The sequence below is a fragment of the Pleurodeles waltl genome, chromosome 3_1 (genome assembly GCF_031143425.1).
Source record: "Pleurodeles waltl isolate 20211129_DDA chromosome 3_1, aPleWal1.hap1.20221129, whole genome shotgun sequence".
Classification (NCBI taxonomy): domain Eukaryota; kingdom Metazoa; phylum Chordata; class Amphibia; order Caudata; family Salamandridae; genus Pleurodeles; species Pleurodeles waltl.
This window is the reverse complement of record NC_090440.1, coordinates 526,543,080-526,569,437: the sequence shown is the minus strand read 5'-3', so window position 1 is coordinate 526,569,437 and position 26,358 is coordinate 526,543,080.

Here is a 26,358-nt window from a genome sequence, read left to right as displayed (position 1 = left end):
TGCTCCAAATAGCTGTGGCTCTACCCTGTCTATTTCCTCCAACAAGACCCTTAACTCCTTCTCAGCGAAACAGGGGTGTATTTGTGGTGCCATGGGGGTTAAGTGATGTGTGTTGGGTAATGTGTTGGGGTGTGTGATATGGAGTGCGTGAGGGGTGTATAGGTGTGAGTGGTGTGTGTGTCTAGTTGTCGCAGTGGTCTTGGTGTCAGTCTGGTGGCAATGATTTGTATTGGTAAAGGGTTGTGGGTACTGTGGGTGTGTGTTTTATAGTGGCGTGGGTGTGGTGTATGTATGGGTGTCAGGTGTGTGTTGCTTGAATTGGCCAACGTGGTGTTGTTTTGTCTGTGTGTGTCCATTGTGAGCGCAGCGGTTTGTACCGCCAATGGTTTACCCCCTTTGAATGTCCGTCGTAGTGATTCATGGGTCATAATGTGATGGGCATTGTTCTGTTGGCATAACGGTGTGGGTTTTTGGGATCGCCACTTTTCCACTGACCTTTGGCCTGGTGGATTTGTGTATGTGGCTGTATTCTGTCGGATTGGTGTGTGTGTGTCATAATATGGTGAATGGATATTCGCCAGCGCAGCGGTAAGTTGGCGGCTGTCAGCACGGCAGTAAGCGACATTTACCGCCAATGTCATAATGAGGGCCAAAGTGTCTTGATTTGTTTTAATCTTATTGAAAAGCTTGTTTCCTACACACTTCAGTATTATAAAAAGTGCTTAATTTGTGCTTTTCTAACTGCTGATATATTTTGAAATATTTGTACAGTGTAGTTGCAGGTATTTAAATGCTGTTGTGTGTTACAAAAAACTGGTATCCTACAGCCTTTCTCACTCCGTTTCCCAGCAAGATAGTCGGAATATTCACTTTACAAAATTCTCTGGCTTTAAATCCTCTAATTTTGCAGAGAATAAAAAGTAAGGACCAGTCTCCATGTTAAAGAATAAGGAGCAATTTGTCAGAAGACATAACCTAACCTTTGACCTATGTCTTTGAACTCACAGCAAATGTGACAAGATAAAATCAAAAACGAAAAGCATCAGTACTGCTCATTCACCTTCAGTACCAGCATGGTTATTTTAGGGGTGCTGCAGGACCCCTTTTACCTCTACTTCCAGTGACTATAAGCTACACATACAATTTCCTACCTACACAAGAAATAGGGTATTGGATAAGTCCCCTTCCATTTTGTGCTAAGAGAAATACAGCGGGAAAGGTTGCAGCAATGAAAACAGATGCAATGTGATGTATGCATATAGTACAAGAAGCATGCAAATCTCATTAACATTTAGTGCTAGGCCAGGATACCTTTAAAGCCATTTTGATCAACCATTAGACAATCGAGGTACAGACTCACCCAGTTAAGGTAAGTGCTGTTACACATAGCCCCTCCCCTTCCTCTCCAGAACCACCAATGGTACCAATCTGATTTCATATACTCCTGAACTGAATATCAAGGAATCAGACGCTGTCAGACATTACCAGCTTTACATTTTCAATGAAGGTCAGTGTTATCATGACTGTTGATTTAACATTCATTCAGCAAATGCACTTGGTGTTGTTTTTAAAATAGTACTTGGTATGTTACTGTCCTTAGGCCAGAATACTTTACAATTACCTTCTCTAGGAAATGTAAGCACCAAATCAGCAGCCTGAAATATTGTTTGATAATCACACACCACCCATCAGTAACTGAGATAAAGTTTGTTTTTGCAAGCTCACAAACACTCAGAAAGCAACAGATAATTGTTCCTCTCAGCGCTACCTACTTGCCCATCCTTCTTTCTCCATCCAGCTCACAGGTGCTATCACAGGTATTTGAATACAAATTTAGATTTTCCTAGCCTTGGTGTCAGCAAGGCTAAATTTTATTAAAGACAAGGAGGCAAGTATTATGCTTTCTTTTCATGCTTTATTTGAACAGCAGCCAAGAACTACAAATCTCAGAATCCCTGGGGAAAAAACTTACTAACGTTCGACCAATCTGCAGATCTAAGGATATCATGCAAACTAGCACCAGACCAAAAGGCACAAGAAGCCGTGGCTCCTCTAACGGAATGGGCGCCATAAATATTGGTAGGGACCCCGGCCAAAGACATCAGCGACTTTACCCAACAAGGCAAAGTGGGAGATGAGACAGGTTTGTGGGGCTTCTGAAAGGAAATCAGCAACTGAGATGAGGAAGGAATCATGAGATCTGCAGTTCGTGAAACGTAAGTTTTCAGGCAATTTCCAACACACAATTTGGGTTGAGAGGGAATAAAGGGATAAAGGACAGCAGATGCCAAATTGGTCTTGGTACGTCTAGATACATTAAAACACATGCCTAGAGTGGAAAAATTAAAGGAAGAAACATCCAGAGCCTTGACATCAGAAACACGTTTTATAGATACAAGACAGAGGAGCATAGTGAGTTTAGCAGACAAATGTTTCAAGGATAGATCAGGATTATCAGGCCAAGAAATGAGAAGACGAAGGACGGAGTTCACATCCCACATAGAATTGTATTTGGGGACTCGAGGTTTGGAAAAACTTATTCCTTTTAGAAGGCGACAAACTAAGGGGTGTTCCCCTACTGGTCTACCATCTACTCTGACATGTTCTGAAGAGATTGCAAACCTATAGGTATTGACGGTACGGTAAGCTTTGCCTTGAGAAGCTAGGGAAGCTAGGACATTTACAATTAGGGGTACGTCTGCTGAAACGGGATTGGAATTCCTGTCCACACACCAGCCACACCATACTGACCAGGCGGAACGGTAGAGCCTTGAAGTACCTGGGCCCCAGGATTGTTGGATGAATTGGACAGCCTGTGGGGTTCTCCAGGAAGCCCCGAAATCCTCCAAGCTATGAGATACAGGGAACCTTATAATACGAGATTGTGGGGAAGACCCTGGGGGTTCAAAAGAAGATCTGGGAAGGGAGGGATCAGGACTGAAAGATCCAACAAGAGTTCTAAGAGGGTCGGATACCATAGTTGAGACTGCCAGAAATGGATGACTAGGACCAGAGAAGAACATTGTCGGCGAACCTGAGCTAGGACCCGAGCAATAAAAAGGAAGGGGGGAAAGGCATATAGAAGGGAAGGAGGCCGCGCTTGAAGAAAATCGTTGGTAGCCAAGGCCAAAGGATCTGGTCTCCAACTGAAGAAGTTCGGAAGTTGGGAGTTGAGCCTTGAAGCAAAGAGGTCTATGGACATTGTACCGAAGATAGAAGAAAGAAGATTGAATATGGAAGGATGAAGCCACCAATCACTTGAATCCTGGGAGTGTCTTGAGAAACCAATCGGCCACTACATTCAGATTGCCCGGGAGGTATTCTGCCCTGACTGAAATGTTTTTGTGAAGACAAAACTCCCAGAGACTCTTGGCCATGAGAGCCAAGGGTTTGGATCTTGTTCCGCCCAGGCGATTTATGTATGTTACGGCGGATAAATTGTCCATTCTGAGAAGAATAGAGCATTTTACTTTGTCTTTTGTAAAGGACTGGATGGCAAAGGAACATGCAAGCATCTCTAAACAGTTTATGTGCATGGACGACTCCTGAACTGACCCTGGACCCCCAGTTGAGTGTGGACCACATCTTGCGCCCCAGCCTGTCAAGACAAAATTTGGGGCGGCAGAAAAAATTGTTCTCCCATTCCAGGCGTCTAAATGACTCATCCACCATTTGAGTTCTTCCCTGGACTCTGCGTCTAGGACAACCTGATCAGAATATGACAGACCGTGTTGACGATGACGGATCTTGAGCCTCTGTAATGAAGAGGTCCTGGGAAAATGCCCTGGATGGAAGAAGAAAGAACACCTACAAGACGAGCCAGTGCTCTGAGGGAAGAACAAGGGAGAGATAAGGCCTGACGAACCTCCTTCTTTATTAAGAAGACTTTGTATTGTGGAATCTGGAGAGTCGACTCGGTAGGGTTGACTAGAAACCCCAGGAACTCAAGAGTTTGTGAAGGAATCAGAGCGGACTTTTGGAGATTTATAAGGAAGCCCAACCGAAAGAGAATAATATGTCTTATCCCTTGAGCCCTGAGGAAGGCTACCACAGGTTTGAGAACCTTGGTGAAACACCAAGGGGCAGAGGAAGGACCGAAGGGAAGAGTTTTGAATTGAAAGAAAGTATTTCCCCACCAGAATTGAAGACATTTCCTGAAAACGGGATGGACTGGCACTGAAAGATAAGCGTCTTGAAGATCTATACGAACTAACCAGTCGTTGTGAAGGAGGAGATCTCTTAGATGGAGAATGGTTTCCATCTTGAAATGGTGGCAAACTACGAAATTGTTGAACTCTTTTAAGTTTATGACAGGGCGATGTTTTTTGTTCTTCTTCTGAACCAAAAAGATATTGCTGAGAAAACCGAAAGGGTTGAAAAACACTTCCTCTATAGCTTGTTTCGACAGTAGAGCATGTACCTCGTCCTGAATGAGGCAAGACTGATTGCGAGAAAAAAGGAGAGGACGTGGAAGAAAGGGCTGACAAGGGGTTTGAGAAAGATTTATGCAATAACCGGTCTGGATTACCCAAGGGTCGGAAGTTATTGACAACCAAACGTTTAAACACAAAGCTAGCCTACCTCCTACTGGAGGAAGGCCAGAACTGAAAGTTCTTACCTGCGAGTTGTTCTCCTTTGGATGTGTAACCCCTGTTGCAGCCACCGAGGAACCTGCGGGGATAGAATTGGGGTTTGTACCCTTGGTAGACGTCGACTTGGTTGGTTTGGGAGTAGGAGTCTCTGTTGAGGGATTGTCCCCTTGCTGAGAAGCGGCTGGCAAAACGACTCTTTCATTTACCGGCCCTTCCAAAAACCAGATTGAAAAAAATTATTTTCATAGAAGAATGGGCTTTATCCAAAGAATTGAAGGTAGAGACGTACCTACTCATCTCCTTTATAAAGGAGTCTCCAAAGAGAAGACCATCAGCATTAAGGCCTTCCTCTTTGGAAGCAAGAGAGCTGAGCTTAGGATCAATCCTGAGGAGAAGCCTTTTACGGCGTTCTTGAAAAACGTAGGAGTTGGCATTGCCCAGCATACAAATCGCCCGTTGGGCCCAGTTGGAAAGGATATCTGGATCTACCTGTGAGCCTTCTGTTTTTGCTTCTTCAGCAAGGTCAAAAATCCTGGTGAGAGGACCCACCAGGTCCAGAAGTCTGTCCTGACAATTTGACCAGGCTCAGTCAACTCCTTTTTTTGGGGTCCTTTCCAAATTTAGTGAAGAAGAGTAACATATTAGGGTCAATGGCGGGGGTATCTGTAACTTTACAAGGAAGGGAAGGTCTAGGACAATCAGATTTTAATTTGTTTCTGGATGACTTGTCAAGAGGATGGCAGAGATAGAAGGAAACATAATCGGAAACATGGTCGGAGGGGAACCACTCTGAGGAATTGGGATGATGGGTGGAAGTGGGGTCAAACATGGGGTCGCCATCAGGATCAACTAGATCTTCTGGCACTAAGTGAGGGGAATTCTCATGAGGAGAAATTTTGCGCCTTTTCACCGGAGGCCCATCGTAAAAGTCATCCTTTAGAGTGTCTTGTAAGACATCGTCCCCATCACTGTCCGTGTCCCGCAAATGAAGGATATTGAGAGGGGAGGAAGGGAGCCACGAATAATTTGCCTCTCGGGTTGGAGGCCCATATTTGTTAGAAACGCCTTTTGAAAGCTCATGTGACTCAGACACATGTTTCTTACCTCTCAAAGGAGGATTAGCCTTCGGAGCGTGAAGCATTTTAGAAATGGAGGCTTCTAAATTTTTTTAAATGTCCAACATAGACACAGAAACCGCAAGTTCGACTGAATCCTTAATAAAGGATTTCAAATTATCCTTAATGGATTGGGTCTGGTCATCCTCTGACATAATGGGGAGAACAAATTAGTATTTAAGAGAGAAAATGGGAAAAACAAGTTTAAAATTGGAGAAACAGGTTAAAAACCTGTTAAACGTGAGGAAAAAGCAGTGAGGAAGGGGTTAAAATGCTGGCTGGGGAGTGAGGAGGGCGTGCCACTAAGCAGTAAACAAGGAAAAACCCTCGCCAAACCGAAGCGGAGGGTAAATACACATAAAGTGCAGTCGGGCATGACCAGAATGAAGGAACACGCTGCAAATCCAACCGAGCGTGACCAAATTGAAATAAACACGCCGGAACCAAGCCGAGCGTGTAATTTGGAGGAGCGGCGAAGAGAGGAGATAATACCTCAGGCGCAGCTGTCAGAACGTTGATTGGAACGTTCTGACAGCTGGCCTAACACGCGGAAAAGCGCAAGTGAGGAGGCGCAGGCGGGCATAAAGGAAAGACACCAAATATAAAAGTAACAACAATGCCCATGTAGAATATACATAAATACAACTAAATACACAGGTGAAAAATCGATAAAAGCACTGTGAATAGAAATAAATAATTGGCGAACAGGGTACGTATCTTGACTGCGAGCAGCAAGAAAAGAGGGCTTGGTGCTCTCAGTCAAGTTTGTTATTATAGGGCTCGTACTGTGATTGATGGCCCCATTGTGATGCATTTTGTAGTTTTTTTTCCCAGGGATTCTGGGATTTGTAGTTCTTGGCTGCTGTTCAAATAAAGCATGAAAAGAAAGCATAATACGAGCCTCCTGTCTTGTAATAAAATGACTAATTAGTGTTCATGTATTCTGAGTAATAGATTTGAATAGAAAATGTAATAATGATATAAAAATAATGGAGGCATTTGAAAATGTGATCACGATGAGTGGCCACCAATGTTCACAAAGCGTAATTATTAATAGTTTATTAATATGAAATGTTGAGTATATGTTTGACTAATGTAGTAACGTGTCATATAAAGGGTTATGTGTTATGTATTAGCTTTATTAATTGTAGGCCTTAACTTAGAGGAGGTCTTGGCTTAGTTGCCAGGCCTCATGTCAAGCTGTATTTCTTAACTTTAAATAAAATGGCTGTCCTAGAGAGTTAAACTATGATTTTCCATTGTATTGTGTGAGTTTGCTCGTAGCTAAAAGTCTTTCTCATGGGAACTGACTTCTAAAAGATGTTCTTGCTAAATGTAACAATATGAGTGCAATATGTGAATGGAGCAGTGGTAGGATTCATAGATTTGAAGTTTTATTTTTATTGGACAAAGTGTGAACATGCGTTCCCTTGACCAATAGGGACTTGGGAAGTAGCTTTAGGAAATCTAACATAGCTGGACTGCACTGAGGGAAAGTTGTCATTGCGCTTTTGCCTTTGGCACTGCCGCTATTTGTTTGTGCGTCGTGACAAGAGATGCGCTCAGCTTTAATGCTTAAAGACTTTGGCCCTCATTACAACCCTGGCGGACGGTGTTAAAGTGGCGATAAGACCGCCAACAGGCCGGCGGTAAAAAAATTGCAATTACGACCGTGGCGGAAACCGCCAACAAAGACAGCCACTTTAACACTCCGACCGCCACGGCGGTACAAACAAACAGCTTGGCGGTCACCGCCAACAGACAGGCGGAAGACAATGTACCGCCCACACTATTATGACAGGCCAATCCGCCACCTTTTCCGGGGTGGATTCACCGCGGATAAAAACACGGCGGAAACAGGAATTTCAAAGGGAAAAAGCTCACCTCTACACACTCCACGAGGAACGAGGACACCATGGACCCGTAACTCCAAATTCTACCTGCGATAGTCTTCCTGCTCCTGTACCAGAAGCACGAACTCCGGCGGCGAAGACCACGGTGAGTACTGCACCTACGACACAGGTGAGGGGGAGGCAAAATACAGGGACACACACACGCAACACCCCTACCCCCACCCCCACCCTCACCCACTACAACACCCTGTTCAGCGGTGCTTGAGTTGGTGGTGCCCTGTTCAGCGGTGCTTGAGTTGGCGGTCCTTCATAGCCCAGTGGGTCTTGTCCTGGCGGTCCTTCGTGGCCCAGCGGGGCTTGTGCTGGCGGTCCTTCATGGCCCAGCGGGGCTTGTGCTGGCGGTCCTTCATGGCCCAGCGGGGCTTGTGCTGGCGGTGGCCTCCTGGGCAGCTGGTCTGGGGCTGGCGGGGCCCTCCTGGGCAGCTGGGCTGTGGCTGGCGGGCCCTCCTGGGCAGCTGGGCTGGGGCTGGCGGGGCCCTCCTGGGCAGCTGAGCTGGCGGGCTCTCCTGGGCAGCTGGGCAGGGGCTGGCGGGGCCCTCCTGGGCAGCTGGGATGGGGCTGGCGGTGGCCTCCTGGGCAGCTGGGCTGGGGCTGGCGCGGCCCTCCTGGGCAGCTGGGATAGGGCTGGCGGTGGCCTCCTGGGCAGCTGGGCTGGGGCTGGCGGTGGCCTCCTGGGCAGCGGGGATGATGGCGGTCTTCTCCGCCGTGCTGCTCTTCCCAGACTTGCCGGGTTTCTTGTGGCCCTTCCCCACCTTGGGAGGTGTCACAGCTGAGTCCACACTCCCACCGGGACCCCAGGGAGCAGCTTTGGTGGCTGGAGTCTTCCCCTTCTCCCGCCGGGCACTAGCCAACTTCTGATGCTTCACAGGGGGGGGGACTGGCTGTGCTGTGGCTCCGTGCCACATTGGCTGTCCTGGTGGCCGGTGCACTCCACATACCTGTGACTACAGGCACCACTGGTCCAGGAGATGTTGTGGCTGAGGTGCTAGTTCGGGACCTATGAGATGGACGGGGTGGGGGAGGTGTGGGAAAAAGGTCAAGGCTGGACAGGAAATGTTTTTGGACACACTGGGACGGGGAGCTGGAGGGGGTTTGGGAGTGGAGGAAGATGTGGTGGTAGTAGGAGGTGTACATTTGGTGACTTTGGGTGCAGGTGCATGCGCTGGAGGCTGTCGTGAGGTGGATGGCTGTTAGTTGGGTGTGTGCCTGCGTTTGTGTATCTTGGGAGGGGGCGTCACAGACACACTGGGAGAGGACACAGGGGACGTGTGAATGGTAGTGGGGGTGGTGACTGCACATGAGGGGGGTGTGCTGGTGGGTGTGCTGGTGAGGGACGTAGTGGCTGTAGAGGTAGTGCATGCAGGTGTGTGTGTAGTGAGACTGGGAGGGAGGAGGGAGACGACGAGGATGGGGACACAGTGGAGGCAGTGGATGTTGGTGTGTCTGCATGTGTCTGATGCTTGCGTGAGTGCCTGTGGGATGTGTGGTGCTTATGTTTGCCTGAGCTTCCCTTGTGTGGTGAGGTGTGTGCAGGCTGGTCTGATGGTGTGCTTGGGATAGGCAGAGGTACAGGGGATTGGGTCTGGGTGGAGGAAGTTGGAGGGGGGAGGCTAGACACAGGGACAATGGCTGCCATCAGTGCTGAGGCCAGAGTTTGAAAGGCTCGGTGAAGGGCCGCCTGACCAGAATGAATGCCCTCCAGGAATGCATTATTTTGTTGCAACTTCATTTCTACACCCTGGATGGCATTCAAAATGGTAGACTGCCCAACAGTGAGGGACCTGAGGAGGTCAATGGCCTCCTCACTGAGGGCAGCAGGGGTGACTGGGGCAGGGCCTGAGGTGTCTGGGGCGAAGGTGATGCCCACCCTCCTGGGTGAGCGGGCACGGGGCGAAGGCTGAGGGGCTGCTGGGAGGGCGGTGCTGGTAGGGAGCTCCCAGCAGAGGACGAGTCTGTGTCGCTGGTCTCAGCTCCTGTCCCCGCAGTGGAGCTCCCCTCGCCCTCTGTCCCACTGGTGAATTCAGAGTCCTTAGTTTGGCCCTCCATGGCCATGTGGGATGCAGCTCCCTCGTGCTCTGGTGCCACTGCTCCTCCGCCTGATGGTGCTAATGCACACAAGAACAGGGAGACCACAAAAAGGGGGGGGGGGAACAGAATAAAGACATGTTGAGTGCATGGATTACCGCTACCGTTGGCGGACAAGACAGACACAGAAGCCCCCTGCACTACGCCGCGCTCTTGGGCTCTACAGTGGAATTCCTGGGAAATGGCCTACAAGGCTATGGACGACATCTGCACACATAGATGAAACAGGGGCATGAATAGCTGTACTTGGCACTCTACAGAGGTGGGGTGGGGGGCCACAGGGCCATGCCTTACGGAGGGGCCTAGCCTACGGAACTCGCCCTGGCCTAGGGAAACCCACAGCCCTCCTCCCCCACCCAGACAACTCCACTGCGCGCAAGGTCAGCTGAATGAGAGTGTACTCACCCCCTTGTGTCTGCTGTGATGCCCTCAAGCGCCCATCCAACTCCGGTTAGGCCACTGCCAGGATCCTGAACATCAGGGGGGTCATGGTTCGACAGGCACCCCTCCCACGTTGGGAGAACATCCCCAGCTGAGCCTCCGCCGTCTTCTTGCTCCAGCGGCGAATGTCCTCCCATCTTTTCCGGCAGTGGGTGCTCCGTCTGTGGTAGACCCCCAGGGTCCGGACGTCCTTGGCGATGGCACGCCAAATATCTTACTTCTGGTGGGCGCTGACCTACATGAAATGTACAGGGGAAGAAGAGAAGTCATTACCAACTGCACCGTCAAAGTGAGTGGCCCCCATCCCTACCCTTGCCATGTGGCACATGCACCCACCGTCTTTCATGCATGCAGAACTCTGCCCCCTTCCTTCTTACATCCAGCCCTCTCCACACAGGCATAGCCCATACAACATGCTCCCTGTGTACTTACCTGTTTGTCTGGAGGACCGTAGAGTAGCGTGTACTGGGGGAGGACCCCATCAACGAGCTTCTCCAACTCATCCGATGTGAAGGCAGGGGCCCTTTCCCCAGACGCATGAGCCATTGTCTCTTCCAGACTGAGGCCACAGCAGCACTTGCAGTGTAGGTCCTCTCCTGTCGAAGATCAGGTATTGAGTGATTCAACAGATAGAAAATGGCGGTCACGTCCACGGCGGTGCATACCATCACCGCCGGTGTACATCGTCATTGGCTCCTGGGACCCATAGGGTCCAATGTTAACCAATGCAGCATTGCGCCGCGGTCTCCGACCACCTACCGCGACGGTGTACAACGCCAGCGCAGTTACCTCACATCCCATTGTCCCACTTTAGAGGTCAGGCAGCCGCCATTTCAGGGGCCCACATGGTCTAATTTCCAACTGCGTCACACATACCCAGGCCTAGTCTCAACACACATACAGGCCACCTTTTGTGTATGATTGGTGTTCTGTGTAAACTGTGGGTACGTACCTCTGAGTTGTTTGACTCTGTGGTCGCTGTTGTCCTTCATAGGCACCATCCGCTGGGACATGTGAGGAGATGGCGGCATCCTCTGGTGTACCGACCGCTGGTGGACCTGTCGACAATGGAGGAAAGACATTTGATAATCACCTACAGGTTTGACCGTGCCACAATCCAGGAACTGTGTACCCAGTTGGAGCCAGACCTGATGTCAGCAATCCGCCATCCCACAGGAATCCCCCCTCAAGTGCAGGTGCTATCAGTGCTCTATTTCCTTGCAAGTGGGTCATTTCAAACAACTGTGGCCATGGCATCAGGGATGTCCCAGCCTATGTTTTCCAACGTATTGTCCAGAGTGTTGTCTGCCCTGCTGAAACACATGTGGAGCTACATCGTATTCCCTCATGTGGAGGATTTGTCTACAGTGAAAGGTGACTTCTATGCCCTTGGACATATCCCCAACATCATAGGTGCCATTGATGGGACCCATGTGGCTTTGGTCCCCCGACACAGGAGTGAACAGGTGTACAGAAACCGGAAGAGTTATCATTCCATGAATGTACAGATGGTACGTTTGGCCGACCAGTACATCTCCCATGTGAATGCAGTGTTCCCTGGCTCAGTGCATGACGCTTACATCCTGCGGAATAGCAGCATCCCTTATGTGATGGGTCAACTCCAGAGGCACCGGGTGTGGCTATTAGGTGAGCCCCTGGAAGCAAGACAGTGGGAATGGTTGTCTGGGGTTATCCCTACAGGTTAGTGTGTGTCTAACAGTTGTCCCTCGCCATTTGCAGGTGACTCTGGGTACCCCAACCTGTCATGGCTACTGACCCCAGTGAGGAATCCCAGGACCAGGACAGAGGAACGCTACAATGAGGCCCATGGGCGAACTAGGAGGGTGATCGAGCGGACCTTCGGCCTCCTGAAGGCCAGGTTCAGGTGCCTCCACATGAAAGGTGGATCCCTGTTCGACTCACCAAAGAAGGTGGGCCAGATCATCGTGGCCTGCTGTATGCTTCACAACTTGGCTTTGTGACGACAGGTGCCTTTTCTGCAGGAGGATGGTCCAGATGGCGGTGTTGTGGCAGCTGTGGAGCCTGTGGACAGTGATGGGGATGAAGCAGAGGAAGAAGACATGCAGAACAGATACTCAGTGATCCAGCAATATTTCCAGTGAAACACAGGTGAGAATACATTCCTGCCTACTACATGTACTTTTACACTACTACCTCTCTACTGTCTGTCGTTTTCACCCAGTGTATGGTCACTGAGTTGTCACTTTCCCTTACGGTTTCACAGATGTGGGTGCCAACGTGTGTCATCTGCTCAGATTCCTCATGGACTAGAGCTGTGTGACATAGGTATGTTGACATTACTATTTCAAGAACATTTGGTCACTGTAATTGCAAATACACTATTTCGAAATCACAGACAGACTCCAGATCATTTTGTGCTTTAGGTGTGTTTATTTAAATGCAAAATATTGGAGGGGGAAGTTAAATGGTGAGGGGTGATGGCGGAGGAGTGTCCATGGCAGAGTCCAGTCTATTAGTCTCACAGGTGCATTGCCCATATGGGCATAGGAAGTGGAGCTGGGCCAGTTTAATTATGGACAGGGTGACAAAGTGGGACAGTGGGATGACAATCAGGGTGGTCTCATTTCTTGGCGGGGGTCTTGGCATCGTGCTCTGTCTTGTTCCTGGATCGCAGGGACCGTTTGGGGGTGGTTCTCCCTCTGCAGGGAGGTGGTGTGCTGGTGTGGTGGTCCTGTGGCGGGGCGTCCTGTCCACTAGCGCCAGCGGAGGTGGTGGGCAGTTCATCGTCCATGCTAGTGTCAGGGGCCCCTTGGAGTGCCACAGTGTCCCTCCTGGTGTTAAGTAGTTCCTTCAGCACCCCTACGATGGTGCCCAGGGTGGAGCTGATGGTTCTGAGTTCCTCCCTGAAGCCCATATACTGTTCCTCCTGCATGCGCTGGGTCTCCTGAACCTTGGCCAGTACCGTTGCCATTGTCTCCTGGGAGTGGTGGTATACTCCCATGATGGAGGAGAGGGCCTCGTGGAGAGTGGGTTCCCTTGGACTGTCCGCCCCCTGTCGCACGGCATTCCTCCCAGTTCCCCTGTGTTCCTGGGCCTCCGTCCCCTGGACCGTGTGCCCACTGCCAATGCCCCCAGGTCCCTGTTGTTGTTGGGGTGGTGGGTTATCCTGGGTTCCCTGTAGTGGTGGACACACAGCTGATTGACGTGTCCTGGGGACAAAGGTATGGGCCCGTTGGGTGGGTGCTGTGCTGGTGTTTCCAGAGGGGGGAGGTCTGTGGTGGCTTGTGCCTGTGTGAGGGGAACCGACTGTCCCGAGGCCCCCGATGGTCCGGGCTGGTCATCTAGATCCAGTTGGACAGAGGTGCTGTAATCACTGTGGGCCTCTTCTGTGGGTGGAGTGGACATGTCTGGACCCTCCTGTCTGGTGACGTTGGGTAAGGGTCCTGCAAGGGTGGAAAGGCATGATTATTGCATCTATGTGTGGCATGGTGTGCAATGGGTGGGTGACCGTGTACCCCAGTGCTGGTATTCCTGTGTGGGAGCTTGTGTGATGATGGTTTAGCGGGGTGCATGGCTATGTGCAATGTGCATGCTTTGGTGATGGGTGTCCATGCTTTGTTGTTGCATGCAGGGCTTGGTGTTGGGATGTGTGGTTTGTGATATTGGTACATTTGTGAGGAGTTGGAGTGATAGGGGTGGGGGTATTTGATAGCATGCAGGTAGGGTGGGGGATGTAATAGTTAAGATTTGACTTACCAGAGTCCATTCCTCCACCTACTCCTGCGAGGCCCTCAGGATGCAGAATCGCCAAGACCTGCTCCTCCCATGTTGTTAGTTGTGGGGGAGGAGGTGGGGGTCCACCGCCAGTCCGCTGAACCGCAAGGTGGTGTCTTGAGACCACGGAACGTACCTTCCCCCATAGGTCGTTACACCTTTTCCTGATGTCCTCCCGATTTCTTGGGTGTTGTCCCACTGCATTGACCCTGTCCACTATTCTTCGCCATAGCTCCATCTTCCTTGGAATTGAGGTGTGCTGCACCTGTGCTCCAAATAGCTGTGGCTCGACTCGGACGATTTCCTCCACCATGACCCTGAGCTCCTCCTCCGAGAACCTGGGGTGTCTTTGCCATGCCATGGGGTGGTGTAGGTGATGTGTGGGGTGGTGTGTGTGGTGATAAGTGTGGTGATATGTAGTGGTGTGTTGTGTGAGGTGCGTGGAAGTTGTGTGGGTGATGGTGTTATGTGCCTGTGGATGCTGTTGTACTTGCTGGTGGTGTCTCTCTCTGTGCTTCGTTCTCAATTTTTGTCGTAGGGGTTTGTGGGTGACGTGGGAGTGTGTTTTATATTGTATTGGGTGTGTGGGAGTGGTGAGTGTATGTGTATCAGGTGTGTGTATTTTGAATTGTCCAATGTGGCTGTATTTTGTAAGAGTGTGTGTATTTTGAGCGCGGCGGTGTGTACCGCCAATGGAATACCGAGGTTGAAAGACCGCCGCGTGGATTCGTGTGTCGTGACAGTGTGGGCGTATTTCTGTTGGCGTGACGGTGGAGGTTTTGTTTTTGCCAGTTTATCACTGACCTTTGGTGTGGCGGACTTGTGTGGGTGTCTGAATTTTGGCGGGTTCCGAGATGTGGGTCATAATAGCTGTGGCGGAATTCCGCAGCTGCGGCGGTGTGTTGGCGGTCTTCTGCACAGCGGTAAGCGGCTTTTACCGCCAATGTTGTAATGACCGCCTTTGTCTTTTCTGAACTTTGATGCTGAATACTGATGCCTTGCTGACTGAACTGATGTCCTGATGATGAAGATTATTTTAGCTTGCCGATCCAATTGAGGAGAGGTATTATTGTACCCATGTGTTTGTTATGCCTATTTGTTTTTCTTTCTATGTACCAACCGCACTGTTTTGATAGAGCCATAGTTAGATGTTTTCCAAATTTGTGTTACTAAATTGTTCTTCATGAAGCCCAACATGCTGATGCTAATCTGAGGTTAGATAAGGATTCTCACTAATGTAAATCTGTCAATAGGGAATAATGTTTGATGAGTTTTTCTGCTGAATCTAAATGTATGTGATATCGTTTGCGCAAATATTCTTGTTATTCATTTGTACCGTAACCTTTGAATGTGTGGTAGTTCAAGCCTTGATTAGATTGTGTTTCTGCCACAGATTTGGACAGCCAGTGTTGTTTCTGTATGTGTATCATTTGATTTTAAGATTAATTTACATGACTTTAGCATTGCTAATATAGGGAAATAAATATTCTAACTTTTACTAAAAGGTGTGGTTATTCATGACTGAAGGGTCATGGTGTGTGACAGTTACTGACTCCAATGATTATTAATGTCATTGATTATTGTTGATTATTGATGTTGTCAATTGATTATTGATTATTGATCTCCATTTACTGGAATTATGGATCATCTTAATTGTGAGTCAAAAGGTTCATCGACCTATTCGCGTCCCCTTGTAAGTTTACTTATTAAGGTCAGATGCGATAACAGCGATGGTAGCAGAGAAGGATGTTTTTTTCTCCTTAAGAGCCCATCACAGGTGTCCGGTACAGAGTAACAGATACTGACAGAGAAGACAGAAGAGATTGCCATCCGGAACAGAGACGATAGCAGAAGCCGTCATAAGTGTTCCCAGAGATGATAGCATAGACATTTGGAATACAATAACAGGTATTAACAGCGATAGTAGTAGGATTGATGGTCCCAGAGGTGGTAGCAGGAAGACATAAAGATCAACGGAGATGGTGGTAGCTTGATGATTTGGCCTTTCAAGAGTTCCTTATTACTGAGTTTTGGATTTTATTTTATAATGATACTAAATGGAGAGAAAATGGTTCCCTAAGTCCAGAATTGACTTTCCCAGAATCTCAGATATTGCCAATGGTTGTTTGAGGAGGTTCTCGGTGTTCTAGCGACAGTGTGACTGAAGTAGATTGCACTTGCACAGCTCATCAAATCGCAGGTGAATTGTGAGGTTTGTGAGGGTTTAGGGAGTTTGCGTACTCCAAATGAAGTTGTAGATGGAGTGTGCGTATTCCGAAGTGTGAGAGTAGGGAAGTCTTCGAACTTCACATGTGTGTGGCGCTTCGTGCACAAAAATTGTCCACATGGTTGTTGATGTACAGACCCTGCCTGGTCTAAGACTTCAGAGTATATTGAAAAGTGTATGAGACACTTGATTTTATGCTGTAATCTGTCTGGTTTAATAGGTCGATCGGGCATGTTCAACAAGTCAGTATGAGTCAAAGTGAGTGAAAGAAAATGTCGACTGAGTCCTATGTGCACCAGGACAGACCCACTAATCAGTTGAGAGTAAAATTTGCAGGTCAAATTTTGCTTGTGAATCTGGGCGACTGAGAAAGAAGGAGTAGCTGTAAGTGCGGAAGAGCCATCAGAGAAAAATCTGTAAAGTTTCTGAAGCGATTGTGTTTCCTTTCCTGTAGTAAACCAGCAGATTTGGGTTTTGGTTTTGATTAATGCTCGCAATTTTGCATTAGTTTTGTGTGAATTAAAGTTTGGGAGGACAAGCCACAAGACTTTGTCAGCCGCAGTACGTGTGAGAGTGATGTCATTGGAGCCGCTCTGGGATAGGTTGGTTAGTGAGAAGGATCGCACACGGATTGGCAGCCGTCGGTGAGAGGCAATTGGTTGAGAAAGTAGGTGAAGAGAATTTTGGGATTAAAAGTGACTTCCTGATTTGATTTTGAATAACAAGAAGGTCGAAAAGATTACATTTTTCAAGGCTTTATAGAGCGTTTTAAGGGGAGATACGTACATTACAGCGACTATAGGTGAAGCTACACCGCCAGAAGGTTCACCAGTTTACATTGTAATGAAATAGAAGGGTATTGCGCCATGTCTTTTGCTAAAGCAATAGTGCAATGTCATAGAGAAAGATGTGAACTTAGCATTTCCTGGTAATGGGACGTTCAATTTGAGGGTTCTAGAGCATTTAAGGATGGTGCTATATGAATCAAAGTCCCTTCCGAGACCAGCACAGTTTGAGGCATTATCAATTTGGGAGCTAGTAGCCAGACAGCAACAGCAACAGAAATTCGAGAGGAGAATGAGAAAAGCAGAAAAGTCTAACAGAGGCTAGGTGGGACAGTGCTCAGCGAGTTTGGAGGATGGAGACTTTTCACGGAATTAAGTTGTTTCCAGTGATTATGCAGGACAATGAGAAGGAAGGAAGGAAAGCTACTAGAAAAACAAACAGTAGCCCGTCCGAAAATAGGGAGGCTAGGAAGTCTTCAACAGTGGAGGAAGAGTCAGATGATGATGAGTTTATTTTACAATTATTGAGAAATCGCCCACTACCACATGTAGCACATGAGAGTGGTCCGAGTACCAGTGCTGATCCTTCAGCTCAGACGCAAGTTAATGGGATAGTGAGTCTGATACAGGTTAATGCTGGCCTGACACACAATACGATGCAGAGTGGTCTTAACGTGCCTACTGCTCCTGTAGAGCAAAATCAGGGGCAACTGCCACAGGTTCAGAGAATTTATCCTGATGTGCCCATTTTGGAAATTACTTTGAATGTAATGGTGCCTACGGAACAGGTTTTCCCGAGACCAATGTTGTTTCAGGCTGAACCAACTCCACTTTTACTGCACCAAGTGCAGCCACAAGTCATGCCGAGATTCACTCCAGTAACAGGGACACAGTCAGAGATTACTCCAGTGATGGATCAGAGCTTGGGAGTTACTCTCCCAGAGACCTTAAGTACTAGAACAACCCCAGATGCTATATCTTTACCTATTACCATTGGTCCAGGCGTTCATCTATTTGTATAGAAAGAAACCTATTGAAGGTGAACAGGGTGGCATGACACTTAATGTAATAAGGGGAGGACATAATGACAATGCTCAAGTAGTCTCTCCTGTGGGACAGACTTTTGACAGATCAAGATCACTGTTGGACCTTAGTCCATTCGGAGTACTTCCAGATACCAGGGTAGGATCAAACATTAGCCAGAGTTTGAAATTGTTGATACCGCATTCCCTGAATGCAGTTGCACAGCAGGTGCCACCAGTCCAAGCCAGTAACATTCATTGCAAGGATCGACAGCTCAGCAGTTGACTTAATGGTTAGAAAAGCTGAACACCACACAGAGTGCTCCTAAGGGAGAGGAGTGTTTGAATTATGCTAGGCTAAGCATGGAAGCGGGTGAGCTAATTGAGAGAACTATGGGTGTGAACGGTTAGAATCCTAAACAGAGGCAGTGCCCGACGATTACAAGGAAAGTGATTAATGTGCATCAGAAGCTAGCAGACCTGGCAGAGAAGTATGACACAGAAATTGAGAAAACTAAGCATTTGAAAAGGAGTTATAGGTTAGATTTTGAGACTAAAGATTTTGAACACATGAGATCTGCCGGCTTGAAGGCACACCTTAAGGAATTGCTTCAAAGTGCCCAGACTTGGGGAGCATAAGACAAATGGAAAGGCAGATGGGTAAATAAAAGAGACAAAAAGAAAAGGGATTCTGTGGAGCTGACTGCAAATGTGCAGCAAGGCCAAGAGCCAGTAAAGATTTTCCGAATGAGAGAGATTCCAGGAAGTAATTTTGTTCATGTCCCTTGGAGCAGAAGTGATATTCTATCATTTACGAATGATTATCCAAAATTGAGAGAGAAGCCAGTAGAGTGGTACTAGCAGACAGACAGTTTTGTAAAACTTGCAAAGTGCCTGTGGGAGGACTTGAACACATTACTAGAGATAGTGGTTTCAGCTGATCTGTGGATAGAATGTAAAAGGAGTGTAGATTGGCCAACAAGCGAACCAGAGAGAGACAAGAATACAGGTGCACCGTCTCCTGAGGTAATGAAATATTACTATAAGGTGATTGAATATTTTTGAACAAGAGTTTCATCCAAGAATATTGATTGGCAGAGGATTGACAGAACAGCTTGGGAAGCAAAGGAGTTGATGCATGCGTATTATGAGAGATTGTTGCAAGCATTCAAACATTACAGTGGTACAGAGACAATTGAGGCGAAAGGCATGATTCATTTTGTGTTCAGATTTGTGGAAGGGTTGAGACCTGAAATTAGCCAGATGATTTACAGTCATTTGGTTTGCTGGCAAGCAAAACAGATTGATGAGGTATTGCAGTATGCAAAATACTGTAGTGATGAAATTGAGTTGAAGAAGAGAAAGCTGAAAGAGAAGGCGATGGTGATGCAGATTAAAGTTGCTCAAACAGGTATGCAAAGACATTTTCCACAACAGTTACCGCAGCCGCAGCAGGGAAACATGATGTTTCAGCCCCAGGTGAGAAGTAGAGGTCGCGGAGGTAATGTGAATCGCGGTCCAGAATTAGGTACTGTATTGGTTCAGAATGATGTTCAAGAAATGAAGAAGTTATTGCCTTGTCATGTTTGCGGAGCCGTCGAACATTGGAAACGGGAGTGTCCGATGATGGTGCAGGAAGGTGTTGTTCAGCAGAGTAGTGACATCAATTCATTCCAGACCATGAGACGGCCAAGAGTGAGCGGTCCTAATTCAAATTTTCAAAATAATGTGAATCTAATGCAGAACTTTCAACCCATGCAGCAGGTGCAAATGCCACGTATACAAATGACACACTTGCAACTGATGCAGCAGTAGGTTTCCATGGTACCTAGACAACACATTCATATACCACAAGCCCCAATGGAGCAGCAGCAAACAATACTTTCTCAACAGGTCACAGGTCAGAGGCTTAACCAAAGTAATAACACAGTACACCAATTCCCGTTACACAGTGAGAATGGAATAAATGATAACTGAATGAGCAAAAGTTCAGATGAGGAGGCCATGTGTGCTTGCATCCTCCTTAGAAGTAGATCAGAGAGGTCCCTATGTGAAGGGAAAAGTCATGGGTCACTGAGTTTCATTTTTGGTTGACACTGGAGCTACACGCTCTACGGTGCAGAAGTTCCAAACTTGCCCCTTTCAGGTAAAATAGATCAGATTGTAGGAGTAGCAAATCAGTATTTTGACTAACCTGATTACTGAACCGGTTCAGGTTAAAATTGGCAACTTTCAGGGATAACACAAATTTGTGGTTTGTTATTCAAGTCCGGTATCTCTACTGGGAAGAGACTTGTTGTGTAAAACAAGATGTTCGATTACTTGTTCAAATGATGGAATTGAAATTCAGACAAATAGTGATGATGAAGATAATCAAGCCCCAGAGATAGAGTGTGAAACTACAAATGAGGAATATCCTCTGATTTAATTTTTCCTAATGTTCACAGTGAAGGAGCTTCATCCTGATTTGCTGGGAACAGTTAAGGAGATGGTGTGGGATCTGACAGGAAAAGTGTTAGGTCTGATAAAGGGAGTTGAGCCAGTTAAAGTTACTGAAAAGCCGAATGCAGTTTTTCCTCAAATACCCCAGTACCACATGCCACAAGATGTCCTTATGAAAGTTGCCCAGATAATTGCAGACTTTGTGAAACAAGGGGTTTTGAGGGAAGTATTGAGCAGCCCATGTAATTCACTGATAATGGATTTTCAAAAGCCCTGTGGGAAAGTCTGAATTGTCCAAGATTTGAGAAAAATAAATTAGATTATGGTCAAATGCTGTCCCGTGGTACCAAATCCAGCTGTGATAATATTTCAGATTCCATGTGATGCTGAGTGGTTCATTGTCATTGATTTGTCGCAAGCCTTGGTGAGGACAGTCAATTTCTCTTTTGTTTCAAGTTTTTGGATCAAATTTATTGTTGGTGCAGAATTCCTCAAGGGTTTTCAGAGTCACCTTCCATATTCAATCAGATCTTGAAGATAAATTTGGAATCGTTGGAGTTACCTTTCCAGTCAACTTTGGTACAGTACATTGATGATTTGCTGATTGCGTCCAAAACAAGGGACAAGTGCAAGTATGACATGATTGCCTTACTCAATCGTTTGGGAAAGATTGGTCATTAAGTGTCTCCGCTTAAATTGCAATACTATCAGAAAGAAGTGAAGTACTTGGGTCACCAGATTGAGAAGGGAGCAAGAAAGTTATCCAGGGAAAGGGTTACAACAATATTGCAGATGAATCCCCCGACTACACAGAGAGATGTCAGGATGTTTTTAGGGATGGTAGGCCATTGTTGCCAATGGATTCCAAATTGTTTAGTAATTTTGAGACCATTGCAGAAGCTGACTCATAAGGAAGTCACTGATCCTGTAGTGTTAGACCGGGCTGGAATGAAAGCATTCACTGAATTATGAGAGAGTCTATGCAAGGCTCCAGCTTTGGATATGCTTGACTACACGAAACATTTCACATTGTTTTGCCATGAGCGTGATGTATGTTCTTTGTCTGTCTCGACACAGGTCCATGTAGGTGTAAACCGCCCAGTAGCATATCTTTCTGCTACTTTGGACCTAGCTGCAGCAGCCTTACCAGGTAGTTTGTGTGCAGTTGCAGTGGTTGGTCAAAGCTTTACCCAGTGTGAGGGCCTTGTGATGGGATATCCTTTGACTATAATGGTTCCTCATTCTATTGAGATTCTGCTTACAAGGACGAAAACCCAATATTTGACTGGTGCAAGATTGACCAGATATGAAATCAGTATTCCAGGGTCACCAAATGTGTCATTGAAGAGATGTACAGTGCTGAACCCGGCAACCTTACTTCCTGATGAAAATGTTGAAATTGAAAAGGTGGAAGATGTTGGGCATGATTGTCTTGAAGTAACTGACTTGTGCACAAAACCGAGACCTGACATTAGAGATACACGATTGGAAGAGAATAACCAAATTATCTTTGTTGATGCTTATTGTCTAAGGGACAATACAGGGACACTGAGAGCAGGATATGCCATGTGCACAGTTCCTGGTATTTTGAAAGCTTCTTGGCTTCGAGGAGTGTATTCTGCCCAAGTAGCGGAACTGGTAGCCCCTACTAGAGTGTGCCATGTTTCTGCTCAGCTGAAAGTTACAATCTATACGAATAGCCAGTATGGATTTGGAATAATTCCTGATTTTGGCCAGTTGTGGTCACAGAGAAGTTTCATGACCTTTTCTGGTTCACCAGTGAGAAATGATGAAAGGATTAAAGAACTGTTACATGCTATCTGTCAGGAGATTACCCATTAAATCAAACTTCCACAGGAGCAGATGCCTTTTACCCAACTGCCTCCAACAGTTGCGTGCTCAGACTTTACTGATTATCTGAACCCTGTATCCGCTAGTGGGAAGAGGAATGGTAATAGAAAGAGAGAGACCGCCTCCAGATCCGGATCAAGCCTGTGTTTCCCACAAGATAAGATATTCAGTATGTGCTTGTATGTGCTTGTGTAACCTGTACCTTTCTTCTTATTGGGATTTCTTTAAATGAAGGACCTGCAGTCGGGTGATAAGAGCATAGATAAGTACATATTTTCTGCACATTCAACTGTTCATCCATTCACATTCACCCAATTCTATAATTCTCCTAACCTGGATCTTTTGAGAGACTAGCCTCTCTCTAAGAGAACAATGTTAACTTAATATCTTCTTTTCTCCAGGAGTCAGAGTTTTCCAAGGTTCTCTGGAGAACAGTTCAAATGTTCACAAATATACAATCTACTAATGTTTTTTACAGGAAATGAAAACTCCTTCTCAAGGTTCAGTTTTCTCATTCAAAGTCTCTAGGAATTATTCTGAGCTCTGAGGTTTGTCTCTAAGACTGGCAAGTCTGCAGGGCGAAGAGTTTTTGAATATATATGTACATATTGGCAAGTCTGGAAATCATACAAAAGGATTCCTTACCATAGTTGCTTGAAGTTCTGTTAAGCCAAAACAAATTCTCCTCAGAAGCCAATAGCCAGTTGTTGGAAGAAGGAAGAAATTCAGCTTCCCCAGAAGGGAAAAAGTAGCTGGTGTGCACACCGTAACAAGAAAAAGAATGAATTACTCAAAACTAGAAGAATTCTCTATGAAACGAAGCGCCTCAGGAACACTGCTCATTCTCCTCAGGATGACAGTTGAAGTGCACAGCTCCTAGAGAGAAACGGGGGAATCGTTTTTGCTGAGGGAAGAACTTAACAACACTGGCAATAGTTTTCCTGAAGGTACCACCTTCCAAAGAACTCCCTCCCACAGAAAGTTTGTTGGGGAAAGTGTTGTGAAATTTCTTTAGCAACCTTGGAGCATGCACATTTTGGAAGGCTTCCCAGGACATTTCTTCTGGGTCAAAACCTTTCTAATCAATGAGGTAATATAATGTTCCTTTTTTAAACTTTGAGTCTAAAATTCTATTCATCTCATATTCTAAATGTCAGTCTACTTGGATAGGATCTGGAGGGGTGGTTGTCCTAACATTGGGAGGGCTTCCTTTAAATTGTGAGACATGGACTACTAGAAGAACCTTAATCTGAGGAGGCAAAGAGAGTTTTACTGCTACTGGAGTTACAATTTTCTTTATTTTAAAGGGTCCTACATATCTAAGCTGGAATTTTTTGTTCCCTCTTAATGTAAATGCATGTGGATAGCCAGACCTTCTCACCCTTGCAATAACCAGGATTGTCTCTCTTCTTTTTGTCAGCATGCTTCTTGTAAAAGACCTCTGTCATGGTCAAATGTTCTCTAGCAGATTGGTAGGTCTTTTGAATTTTCTTACTGAACTCATTCGCAACTGGGACCGAGCCTCCCGACCTTCCTAAGATAATGTTTGGGTGCCTACCAGAGTTCAGATAGAAAAGAGAATAACCCGTGGATACATGAATAGCATTGATGTATGCAAATTCTGTTGTCCAAATTAAATCTGGCCAATCATCATCTTGGTCCAGAAGATATCAGCGTAGGTACTGCTCTATCTCCTAGTTAACTCTTTCTGTCTGTCCATCCGTTTCCGGATGATAACTAGTCGAATAACATGAGTCTATTCCAAGTTGTTTCATAAAGGCCCTCCAGAATTAGGAAACAGATTGGGGAGCTCAATCTGAGATTACAACCATTGGAATGCCATCAGGTCTCCCTATTTGCTGTGAAAATAACTGTGCTAACTGAGAGGCTCTAGAAACCTTCTTCAGAGGGATGAAATGGCTCATTATAGAAAAGGTGTCCACAAAAACTAGGATTGTGTCAAAACCTTGACTTGAAGTTAAATCTACAATCAAATCCATAGTAATGGTGTACCAGGGATATGGTGCAATGGGAAGAGGCCGAAGCTCACCTTCAGGAGCTAGTTGTGTTGCCTTTCCTCGAATGCATTTATCGCAGGTTTGAACGTATTTTCTTATTTGAGGAATCATGGGAGGCCACCAGAAATACCTTTTAATTCGGTAGTCTTCAAAATTCCTTTATGGCCAGCTAAAGGATCCTCATGACACGCTTGTAATGCTAGTTCTTGCAACTCACGAGTTGGCAAATATAAAGCATTTTCAACAAAAGGGAGATTTTTCTAGAACCTTTCTTCCTTCCTTTTAGTTGGCCCAATCTGAAATTTCTTGGTCAGACATGGATTCTCGAACCTTCCTTTTTATTTCAGAAAATTGTAAGGTACAAAACACTTGTCTGCTGGAATAATTGGAATCTTTTCAGCTTCTCCGGCTCGCGGTATATTATTCATTCTCGATAATGCATTTGCCTTACCATTGTCAGCACCAGGTCGAAAGGTAATGGTAAAATTAAAATCTGCAAAGTACAAGGACCATCTCAATTGACTTGGAGTTAATGTCTTAGCAGTCTTTAAAAACTGAAGATTTTTATGATCGGTGAACACAGTGACTACATGACGAGCACCTAATAAATAATGCCGCCATTCCTGAAAGGCATCCTCACTGCCAAAAGCGCTTTGTGAGCAATTGGATAATTTCTTTCAGGAGGAGTTAATTTCCTGGATCGAAATGTGAATGGGTGAAGTTGACCAGTTTCCTTGTGCCTCTGAGACAATACACCAACAAATGCTTGGTCGGAGGCAGCAGCTTCCACAAAAAATGGCTCCTCAGGGTTAGGACGGAGAAGGATCGTAAAGGCTCTTTTGAGGAACTCAAAAGATTCTTCAGCATCAGTTGACCAATAGAAGGGTACTCCTTTTCTCAAATGTTTTGTAATGGGGACCACCTTTCTAGAAAACTCTTTTATAAACCGGTGGTAAAAATTGGCAAAGTCAATAAAACTTTGCACATCCTTCACTGTTTTAGGAGAAGGCCAATTCAGGATTGTTTGAATTTTAGCAGCATCCATGGAAACTCCATTTTCTGATAAGACAAATCCCAAGAATTCTACTTCCTTCCTATGAAAGGCACGCTTTTTTAACTTTACATATAGGTTATTTTCCAACAATTTCTTTAGAACTGCTCTCATGTGATCTACATGGTCTCGCAAATTCTGGGGGAAGGTTAAAATATCATCAATCAATATATTGACTACTACAAATTGATCTAAAAACTCTCTCAGAACATTGTTCATAAAGTGCTGGAAAGCAGCTGGTGCGTTACATAGCCCATAAGGCATCACTTGGTACTCGTATAGACCAAACCGGGTGCAGAAGGCCATTTTCCATTCATCTCCCCTAGCAACTCAAATTAAATGGTATGCTTCGCGAAGATCTAGTGTGGTGTAGATTTTTGCATCTTTTACAAGATCTAGCAGTACTAAAATCAAGGGCGGGGGATATTGATTCTTCACCTTAACTTGATTTAACGCTCTATAATCGATACAAGATCTTAACCCGTCATTTTTCTTCTTTGGGACTAAAAAAAGGGGGAAGGAGACTGGGGATTGCGAGGGATGAATAAAACCGTTTGGCAAATATTTTCTCCAAATATTCTTTTAGGAACTTCTTCTCCTTTTCAGTAAGGGCATAGATTCTACTGCAAGGTAGATTTGCACCTGGCTCAAGTTCGATCCTGCAATCATAAGACCTGTGGGGAGGTAGCTTCCCTGCCTCTGCTTGGTCAAACGCTGCAGACAATTCTTTATACTCTGGGGGAATGACAACCTTTTCCAGAGCACAAACCACATTGGATTTAGTAGCTAAAACTTGAGCGTGAGATGGTGCACTACAAATCTCTTGAGGACCATAACAATGTTTCCGACAGTAGCTTGAATTTAATTAGACAGTCCTCTTTTCCCAATTAATTTCAGGGTTGTGCTCCGTAAGCCATGGTAAGCCCAAGATCAGCTGAAATTGAGGAGCATCTATGAGATTGAAAGATATTTTTCCTCTGTGTCCTAGATGATCTGTCAAAACTACAGGTTCAGTTTCACATGTGATAGGTCCTGAAGACAGGTTTGTTCCATCCACTGC